This window comes from Leucoraja erinacea, chromosome 10 (genome assembly GCF_028641065.1).
Source record: "Leucoraja erinacea ecotype New England chromosome 10, Leri_hhj_1, whole genome shotgun sequence".
Lineage (NCBI taxonomy): Eukaryota > Metazoa > Chordata > Chondrichthyes > Rajiformes > Rajidae > Leucoraja > Leucoraja erinaceus.
Genome location: NC_073386.1, coordinates 39,500,648 through 39,510,406, shown reverse-complemented (window position 1 = coordinate 39,510,406; position 9,759 = coordinate 39,500,648). Strand labels below are relative to the sequence as shown.

At 41.5% G+C, this 9,759-nt stretch overlaps 1 protein-coding gene across 2 annotated transcripts in view; it reads left to right on the top strand.

Moving 5' to 3' along the window:
- The first annotated feature begins 1,354 nt into the window (after positions 1–1,354).
- Positions 1,355–9,759, top strand: part of klhl20 (kelch-like family member 20) — a 56,830-nt gene continuing 48,425 nt past the window's right edge. Inside the window, exon 1 of one of the 2 annotated variants that reach the window (XM_055641993.1) lies at positions 1,355–2,470. The gene's annotated coding sequence lies outside the window, so the exon portion shown is untranslated. The remainder of the gene's footprint in view (positions 2,471–9,759) is intronic. The other variant, XM_055641992.1, reaches the window with a different exon arrangement.

The window sequence follows — 9,759 nt, the reverse complement described above, 5'->3', positions numbered from 1 at the left end:
GCTGAAAAGGAGAGAAGGGAGTGGGACAAAGCCTGATAAGCGACAGGTGGAGAAAGGAACTGCAGATGCTGGTTTAAACGAAAGATAGACACAAAATGCTGGAGTAACTCAGCAGGACAGGCCTTTGAGGAGGCAAAGAACAGAAAGGTTGGTATGGGAATGGAATGGGGAGTAAATATGGAAGATATTTACCTTAGTATAATATATAGAGCATAAGTATTCAGCAAAATTATTCCCCGGTCTGCTTGATCTCGCTGATGTAATGGAGGCTACATCGGGAGAAGCAAATACAATAGATGAAGTTGGCAGAGGTGCACATGAATCTCAGAATCAGCTGGATTGGCTGCTGGAGTCTCTGGTTGGAAGTGAGAGAGATATAGTGACAGGTGTTACATCTCCTGTGGGTGCAGGGGGAAGTTCCTGGGGAGGGGGCAGATTGGGTGGGAAGGGATGATCGGTGCAAATAGTGTAGAGTGAGTTGTCTGCATGGAAAACAGAAATAGGTGGGGATCAGAAGATGTGACTGGGATCTCGTTTCAGGTTTCAGATAAGTCAGAGAATGATGTGATGGATGCAGAGGCTGGGGTGAAAGGTAAAGATGAGGGGAACTCTATTCTTGTTCTGGTTGTGGGGAGTGAGAGCAGAAATGCAGAACACAGAGGGGTCATAGGTGAGAGATCCATGTACAATAGCATGAGGGAAGGCATATTTACTGAATAAAAAGGACATCTTGGAGTCAGAGTGAAAGTCTCTGCTTGGGCACAGATGCGCCATAAATGGAGAAACTTAGAGATGGGGTTGGCATCTTTGCAAGTGGCAGGCTGGGAGGAGGTGTAATTACGGTAGCTGTACAAGTCAGTGGATTTGTAACAGACGTCAGTCGATAATCTGTCCCTGTGATGGATACAGAGTGATCAAGAAAGGGAAGAGAGATGCTAAAGATAGTCCAAATGAATTAGAGGGCAGGGTAGAAGTTAGTAGTAACGTTGATGCAATCAATGAGCTCTACGGGAGCAGGAGGCAGCCCCAATGCAGACATTGATGTAATGGAGAAAAAGTTAGGGATTGGTGCCGGGATACATTTGAAACAAGGTGTGTTCAACGTAACCAATAAATAGTTGGGGACTATGCAAGTGCCCTTGACTACATTTTTTACTTGAAGAAAGTGAGAGAAATTGAAAGAGAAGTTGTTGAGGGCGAGGGCAACTTCCGCCAGGCAAAGAAAATGTTAATTGAGTCTGTTTGCTGGCTGGCAAGTGGGAAGCTTTTAAAAGTAGATAATTAGAGTACAAGGGCAGCATGTTCCTGTTAGGGTGAAGGACAAGGCGATCAAGTTCAGGGAACTTGGTTGATGAGAGATGTTGAGGCTCTGGTCAGGAAAAATAAGCCATACATCAGATTTAGACAATGGGGATTAAGCAATATTCCTCCGCAAGCATAAGAAATGTAGAACTCTTGAAGCCAAAATGGAGACATGAAATAGATCTGATAGCCAAGGCATGGGCAAATCCTAAGATATTCCATAGGTATATTAACAATGAAAGGGTAGCTAGGAAGAGAATATGCCCCCTTAAAGATCAGCAAGGCCATCTTTGTGTTGGACCTAAAGCGGCGAGGAAGATGTTAAATTAACATCCCACACAAGGATACTGGAAATGTTGCAGAAGAAATTGACAAGGATATTACTAGAACGTGTGAGCTTGAGTTAAAGTGAAAAGCTGGGACTTCATCGTTTGGAAGCTGCAAGGTAAAGTAAACAAAATCATGAAGGGCGTGAATGCTCTCAGTCATTTTTTTCAGGCTGGAGGATTCTCAAACCAGGTGGAATAAGCTTAAAGTGAGGTGGAGAGATTTAATAGGAACCACAGGGGTAATCTTTTCACTGCGAGGGCCCCCGCATGCCAACTTGCCGAAAGGCCCATTTCCTTGCCGTGCAGCACGATGGCAGCACCAAAGATACTAGAGGAGCGGTCTTTGGTCTAGTATCTTGGCTTTGGGCAGCACCAAAGATTGCTCCTCTATAATCTTTGGGCAGCACATCAACGGCGCGCGCCCCCGTCGTTCACGTCCGGATCAGCGCGCGCTCCCGCAGCGCCTCCCCGCGCCTGCGCGGCCGCCGCTGGTGGCAGTTGCCGCGCAGACGCCGTCCAGTAGTTGGCCAGCGGACGGAGGACGCGCTGACAGTCAGGTTCTTCGCTTTTGAAATGTTACGCGGTTGCTGGCCGCTCCTACACTTCGACGCCGTGTGTCACTCGCACCGCAGCTGGGTGACGGCAGTCTTTCGGCCCTTGTCAATTCGGGGTGGTCGCGGGTTGGCGTGAATGTGATTTCCTGACCGCTGACTGCTCCGGTGGGGAAGATATTGGGGGCTGCACCACCACCGACCTTCCGAAGGTGCGCAGTGGAGCTGCGCAATCGGTGCTTGCCTAGACAAGTGTGGATCAAGAAACTAACAGCAAAGGGAAAACTGGTATGTATAATTGTCCAGTGTCAGAAGCTTGCAGCATGAGGCGCAATACATGCATGTTGAGAGCCACCCTACATCACGGGGCTGAGTCCTGGGTGCAGGGTTGGACCTAGTTCCCAAACCCGGGCTCAGTAGACATGCCCGACGCGTTCAACATGGAGCTTTCTCCAATGCAATCAGCTGCGCGAATGCAACAGCAGTTAGTATCAAAGATCTTTGGTTAGTATCGCTGCCCAAAACTACACAAACTCAAAAGCACAATGCTCTTTGTGGATAAATTTAGAGGTAACATCCTAAGCAGAAAAAAAATAATCACAGAATACGTTTTTCTGTAGTTTTCTGGGGTTAACAAGTAGCAATGTTACAACATTTTGAGATTTAAAAAATCAAGTTTGCAATTATCCCATCAGATAAAGCATAAAAAGAACGTTAATTTGATACCTAATTCACTTTCATATCTTCAGTATTAAAAAAGTTATGGCCATTTTCATACTCGGAAATTTGCATCTTGTTCCCTATTGCTTTTCCACAAAAGTTGTGATTGAGGACAGTCAAAGGCCCATAACGTTCTTAAAAATTAAGAGAACTGAATGAAATTTTCAGTAATTGTAGATTAAAACATTCTGAAACAAATATGAAACATCTTACTTGGATGACCTGAAATTTAAACATATAATTTGTTAGTTACCTAATTATAGCTAATTACAAAATTGACCGTTGTGACGGAAATAGTAATAAACACCCAGACTGCCTTGAAAATTCAAAAATGTGATATTCTCAAGATCAGAACATTAATATTATTGTAATATATGCTGTAAGTCTGTAACAGATAGGTAAATAAATTACAATTTCTAGCAATAGACCAAGTCTTTATGGAGAAGATAAGTTGCTAGCTGGCACATTGACATATCATAATTAGTAGCATCATCATACTCCTCAGATTGTAACCAATAAGCAACTCTGTACACCTTGTTTTTCCTCAACTTTTCAATTTTGGCATTGTAAACTACAGGTGTTTGCTCTTCAAACCATGCATGACACGTCCTTCTGCCCACTGCTATCCCATTAAGAATGTCCTGTAGATCATCACATTTGTACTAGTCCAAATTCGGATCATCTCTGCAAATGCTGTCTAAATCAGTCTTTTTTGCCTGGCATTTGGATGGACAATTTTGCATTTCTTCTTCGGAGACATCTTTTTAAAATGTAAAGGAAAAAAAAGCACTGAACAGCATTAACAGAAACAAGTTATTATTTGCAGTTTTAGAAAAAAGGTAGAAATGATGAAGTTAAACGCTAAAACAAATGGTAAATACCCGACAAAAAAATTATATTCATCAGTTTCATCAAATCAATTCATCTAATCAATTAAATTAATCTAAATTCAATTACTAGATCTAAACATCTATCCATTTGTTAAGAAAAGGCTATTTTAAAAAAAATAAATAGCCTAAGTATCCAAATAAGAAACTAATCCCATTTACACAATAAAACATGATTTTTAAATCTCACTGTCATGAACTTGTATGCCAAATGTTTAATTCCCATAATGTTTAATTCCCATAAATTAATCTAAAAACATCCACTCAATATAATCAAATGTATTACTTTTTGCACAATACATGTGACTAAAACTGTTGTGGATATTTAGTATAAAAATATTGATTATGATAGACAATTACACAAAATATAGACGATTTAGATGCTCTTATGACATGATTGTCCAAAAAAAAAAGAGGATTTTAATCATCTTGCCAGTGGGTGTTTCTGGAATGCAATCAATTGGAACGTTGCCGTTGCCATGAATTTTAAACCCATATCGGCAGGCAAGACACTGCCGAATCGTTTGGGGACTAAATAACATTTTCGGATCGTAAAATTAGACTAAAGCCACCCCAAAAAGCAAGATTATATGTGAAATAAACGACTTACCCTTTGTTTTGTCCTGATATTACGATCCGTCACATTGAGGACGTTCAAAGTCGCATTTTACTTTAATCGAACTATTAAATTGTCCAGCAATTTTTTTAAATTTTTTTAAATGGGAACGGTTTTAAATGGGAATGAGTCCGATCGATTTTTCTTCATCGAACTAGCAGCCCGAGGAAACCCCTCTACGACAAGCGATAAAAACCTGCATTTTAATCCCGCCCCACCCCCTCAAAGGTGCCGCAGTCGCACACATAGCCCATAGCAGGTCTGCAGCGCCGCTGAAGGTAGGTTTTGTAACATCACTACAACAAAGGAAATCGTAAGAAGTTCGAACTGCAATATAAAGATCAAGAGAACACAAGGAACAGCAGATGCTAGAATCTTGAGCAGAACACCAAGTACTGGAATAGATGTGTGATTATGAGTTGGGACCCTTAAAGACCAGGAAGCAACCGTATATTTTAAAATTTGTCAAATCACTTTTTTCCAATTTTTACCCACTTCATGACCCCCTGTTTACCCAATAGCATCACCTTAATTAAGGTTAGTGTCCAGTAGAATTAGTTTTTTTCCCACCGTCAATTAGGCTTGTTATTTCTCTGCATCAGAATATTAAAGTTAAAAACATTTCTCCAATTATAGATGACTCCCCTCTCCAATTATTTATTTTCTTTGAGATTACTTACTGAGCTTGTTGTTTTCTGTTATATAACGCATTTTGGCCATTGAAATAGCCAAAATACATATTGTATGTTCACCCTATTAATCTAATTTCTAATCAATTTGTAAAATGATCTTCTGTGGAAGTGCGTTGAATTAATGTTTTAAAGTTATTACTTTTTGTGGTCAGTGTGTGAAAATGTGGTTGTAATTGCTTGAGATCAGTATGTGCTGATATCTTTGCTGTGGAAGCGAGTGTGAGGATAGATCTTGGTGTTGGTATTAATGTATTGTCGTGTGTACCACGATAGAGTGAAAAGCGTTGTGTGCTGTTCAGTCAAATCAAATCATACTATGAGTACAATCAAGCTGTACACAAACACAACAGGTAGAGTAAAGACAAAAATACCAGAATGCAGATTATAGTACTTACAACATTATAGTGTTGCATTTCATAGAGTCACACAGAGTAGAAACAGACCCTGTGACCCACCTTGCCCACACTGACCAACATGCCCTTCTACACTCGTCCCACCTGCCTGTATTTGGCCCATATTCTTCCAAACCTATCCTATCCATGCACCTGTTGAAATGTTTCTTAAACGTTTGTGATAGTAACTCCGGCATCTCGTTCCATACACCTGCCACTCTTTGTGTGTAAAAAGAAAGTTGGCCCTTGGGCTCCTATTAAATCTCCCCATGCCTCCCCCTCACCTTAAATTTATGTCCTCACATTCTCGATTCCTCTACACTGGGTAAAAGACTGGGTAGTGCATTTACCCTATCTATTTCTCTCATGATGTACACCTTTATAAGATTACCCCTCATCCTCCTGCGCTCCGAGGAGTAAAATACTAGTCTGCTCAACCTCTGCCTATAGCTCAGGTCCTCGAGTCCTGGCAACATCCTCATAAATCTTTTCTGCACCATTTCCAACTTAACATCTTTCCTATAATGGGCTGACCAAAACTGAACACAATACTTCCAAATGCAATCCCACCTAAGTCTTGTACAACTGTTACATGACCCCCCACAACTTCTACACTCAATACTTTGACTGATGAAGGCCAATGTGCTGAAAGCCTTTCTGACTATCCTATCTATTTGTAATGCCACTTTCAAGGAATTATGTGCGTACACTCCTAGATTTATCTGCTCTACAACACTCCCCAGTGCCTTGCCATTCACTGTGTAGGTCCTGTCCTGGTTTGACTTCGCAAAATGCAACACCTCACACTTCTCTGTATTAAACTTCATTAACCATTCCTCAGTCCACCTGCCTAATCGATCAAGATCTTGCTGCAATTTTTAACAACCCATCTTTGCTATCTACAATACAACCCACTTTAGTGTTATCTCAAACTTACAAATCCTATCTTGTACGTTCTTATTCCAAATCATTGCTAAAGATGACAAACAGAAATGGACCCAGCAGCGAACTCTGAGGCACACCACTAGTCACAGGCCTCCAGTCCGAAAAAAAACCTTCCACCATCACCCTCTGCTTCCTTCCATTAAGTCAATTTTCCATCCAGTCGGCTAGCTCTCCCATGTGATCCATCTTTCTAGAGCAGTCTACCATGTGGAAACTTGTGAAATGCCTTGCTGAAATCTATGTATACAACATCTGTTGCTCTGCCCTCATCAACCTTTTTGATGACATCTTAAAAATCTCAATAACATTTGTGAGACATGAACTCCCACAACACAAAAACAGGTTGACTAACCCTAACCAGTCCCTGTGTATCTAAATGCATATAGATCTTATCCCTCAGAATACGCTCTAGTAACCTTCCGACCACAGATGATAGACTCACTGGCCTGTAGTTCCCATGCTTTTCCCTGCAGCCCTTCTTAAATAGAGGCACAACATTTGCCACAATCCAGTCTTCCAGCACCTCACCTGTATTTATTGATGACACATACATCTCAGCAAGAGTACCTGCAATTTCCTCTATACCTTCCCACAGTGCCCTCTGATTTATCTGATCAGGCCCGGGAGATTTATCGATCTTCATATGTGTTAGGACCTTCAGCACCTCCTCGACTAGAAATACAGAGAAAGTGCAGGTTCAAAATGTGCAAGGTATGCAGTGGAAGATCAGACTACGACATATTTTATGGCAGATAACAGCAGGGAAGAAGCTTTTCCTGAATCTAGTGTATCGCATTGACTTGTAATTAAGAAGGTAGCTGACCACCACTATTATCTATTTGCCAGTAACACCTTCACCCAAAAAATTATTATAAATTGGGTTGTATTCCAAATAGCTTAATTGAGAATGAAGACCGTTTTTATCACTTATGCAGTTGGATCTTGGAATTAATTTATATCAAATTAAAAGTTGTGAAGTTTGCTCCAGTGGATGTGACGTGTTCAGATTTTCAAAATACTTTCTGTAAGGTGCCACATCGAATACATGAGTTCTAATGTAAGGGCATGAGGATTGGTTAACAAACAGAAATCTAGTTGAAATATTTAGGTTGAGAGGCCGTGGCTGGCACAGTGATTGAGAGATTTGTGCTGGGGCTCCATCTTTTCACCTAAGTCAGTGATTTAATGAATGAACTAGGTATAGTATATTAACGTTTGATGATGGTACTAAGATGAGTAATGTTGCTGGCTGTGAGGAGGATATGGACAAGACTCTGGTATATAGAGATAGGCTGAGCTAACAGGCAACAATATACAAATTGGAATATATTGTAAAATATTGTAAAAGTCATCCACTTTGATTTAAAAACAACAGGAAGACAAAGTATGTTTTAAATAGCAAAACTATGAAAGATATTGATATTCAGAGAGACCTAGGTCTTGAGCCAAGATCAAGGAAAGTTAACGTAAAGGTTGACCAAACAATCAGGGAAGTAAAAGATATGCCAACCTTTGTAGCAAAAAGACTTGAATGCAAATATAAAGATGACATTACAATTATGCAGGACTCTGGTCAAATAACACCTGAAATATTATGAACAGATCTGATCTCACCAAAAGAACTACAACACCTGTAGTACAATGAGCATTCACCAAGTTGATTCCTGGGATGAGGTGGATTTGGCCTAGAAGAAGATACTGGGTTATACTCTCTTGACTTAATATACTCTCTGCACATCTGGCCGCCCCCAGCGGCGACTGCGGAGGTTTGTGGCCCCGACCACAGGGGAAAATGGAGGAGGACTGACTAAACTTTGTGCCTTCCACCACAGTGATGAATGCTGTGGTGGATGTTTGTGTTAAATTTTTATTGTGTACTAGACTATGGGAGGGCTGGTCCCCCAACGCAATATTCCACCTCTCCACCAATTCCAATATTGGTGGCCAGTGGGGGTGGGGGGGTCTTTCTGGTGCACTAGTATGGGTGTTGTGGCTGAAGGGACTGGTTTCCAGAGGGCTAGTATTGACATTGTGGGCCGAATAGATTCTTGAGCTGGTGGCTCAGTCACTCAAGCCTGTTGTGCTGGCAGCTCACTCACTCACGGCTGGTGGGCTGGCAGTTGACACGGCTATTCCTTGATATTCCATTTCAAGCAGGGTGCAAGGCCACCAAATTCAAGTGCAGTTTCTTACCACTTCAAGCAGGGTGCAAGTCCACCAAATTCAAGTGCAGTTTCATACCATTTTAAGCAGGGTGCAAGGCCACTAAAGACAGTGAGTCGTGACCTCTCCCATCTCCATCTTGCAGAGACTGAGCCACGCCCACACTTCTGGGTTTTATAGTCCCTCCCCCTCCCACCAGAAGGGGTGTGGCCTTCATGGCGTGATTGACAGGAGAGAGAATCTCAACATTTTTTAAACACATAATTCTTTTATTTTTCATCAATGGGAAAAATCCTCAGCACCTGATGAGCGGAGGGGAACTCTGAGTAAGATGGCTAAAAATCACAGCCGTACGTGGTAGCGTTTTTTCTAAAATCAATATAAAGCCCAAACAGGAAGTGGTCAAGATTATAGAAGGCAAGCCAACTTTAATTGAGCAAGACAACTTTAATTAGGCAGCGCAGCTTTAGCATTTCCAAACCAAAGGCAGCACAGCTTTAGCATTTCCAAACTATATTTTCACACAACATTAAGGGCACTTACAGGTCAGTAAAACCACTCACAGTTTAGTAGACATGTGTTCAGTGTTATTCACAGCTCAGACTAAGGGACGTGACCCTCTCGCTGCCCCATTTTGCAGAGACTGACTGAGGCACTCAACGCTTCTGGGTTGTATAGTTCCTCCGGAATGGGCGTGGCGAGAAAGAGAAGGAGAGAAAATCTCATCATTTTTTAAACACTAGTAACTCTTTTATTTTTCGTCAATGGGAAAAATCCTCTTGTCCTGCGCAGCGGAGGGGGACTCTGAGTAAGATGGCCAAAAATCACAGCCGTAAGTGGCAGCGTTTTTTATAAAATCAATATGCAGAACACCAGGAAGTGGTCAAGATCAGACTTTTAGTAATACAGATTGTCTGTTTTTTATTGTACCGCTGCTGGCAAGTTCATTTCACTGCACTTTATTGTGCATGTGACGAATAAATCTGACTATTGACTAATAGTCATAGTGTCATGAAGCGTGACCCAACTTGCCCACACCGACCAACGTGTCCCATCTATACTAGTCCCACCTGCCTGCATTCGGCCCATATTCCCTCTATACTATCCTATCCATATATCTGTTCAAACATTTCTTAAACATTTTGAAAGTAACTGCCTCAAC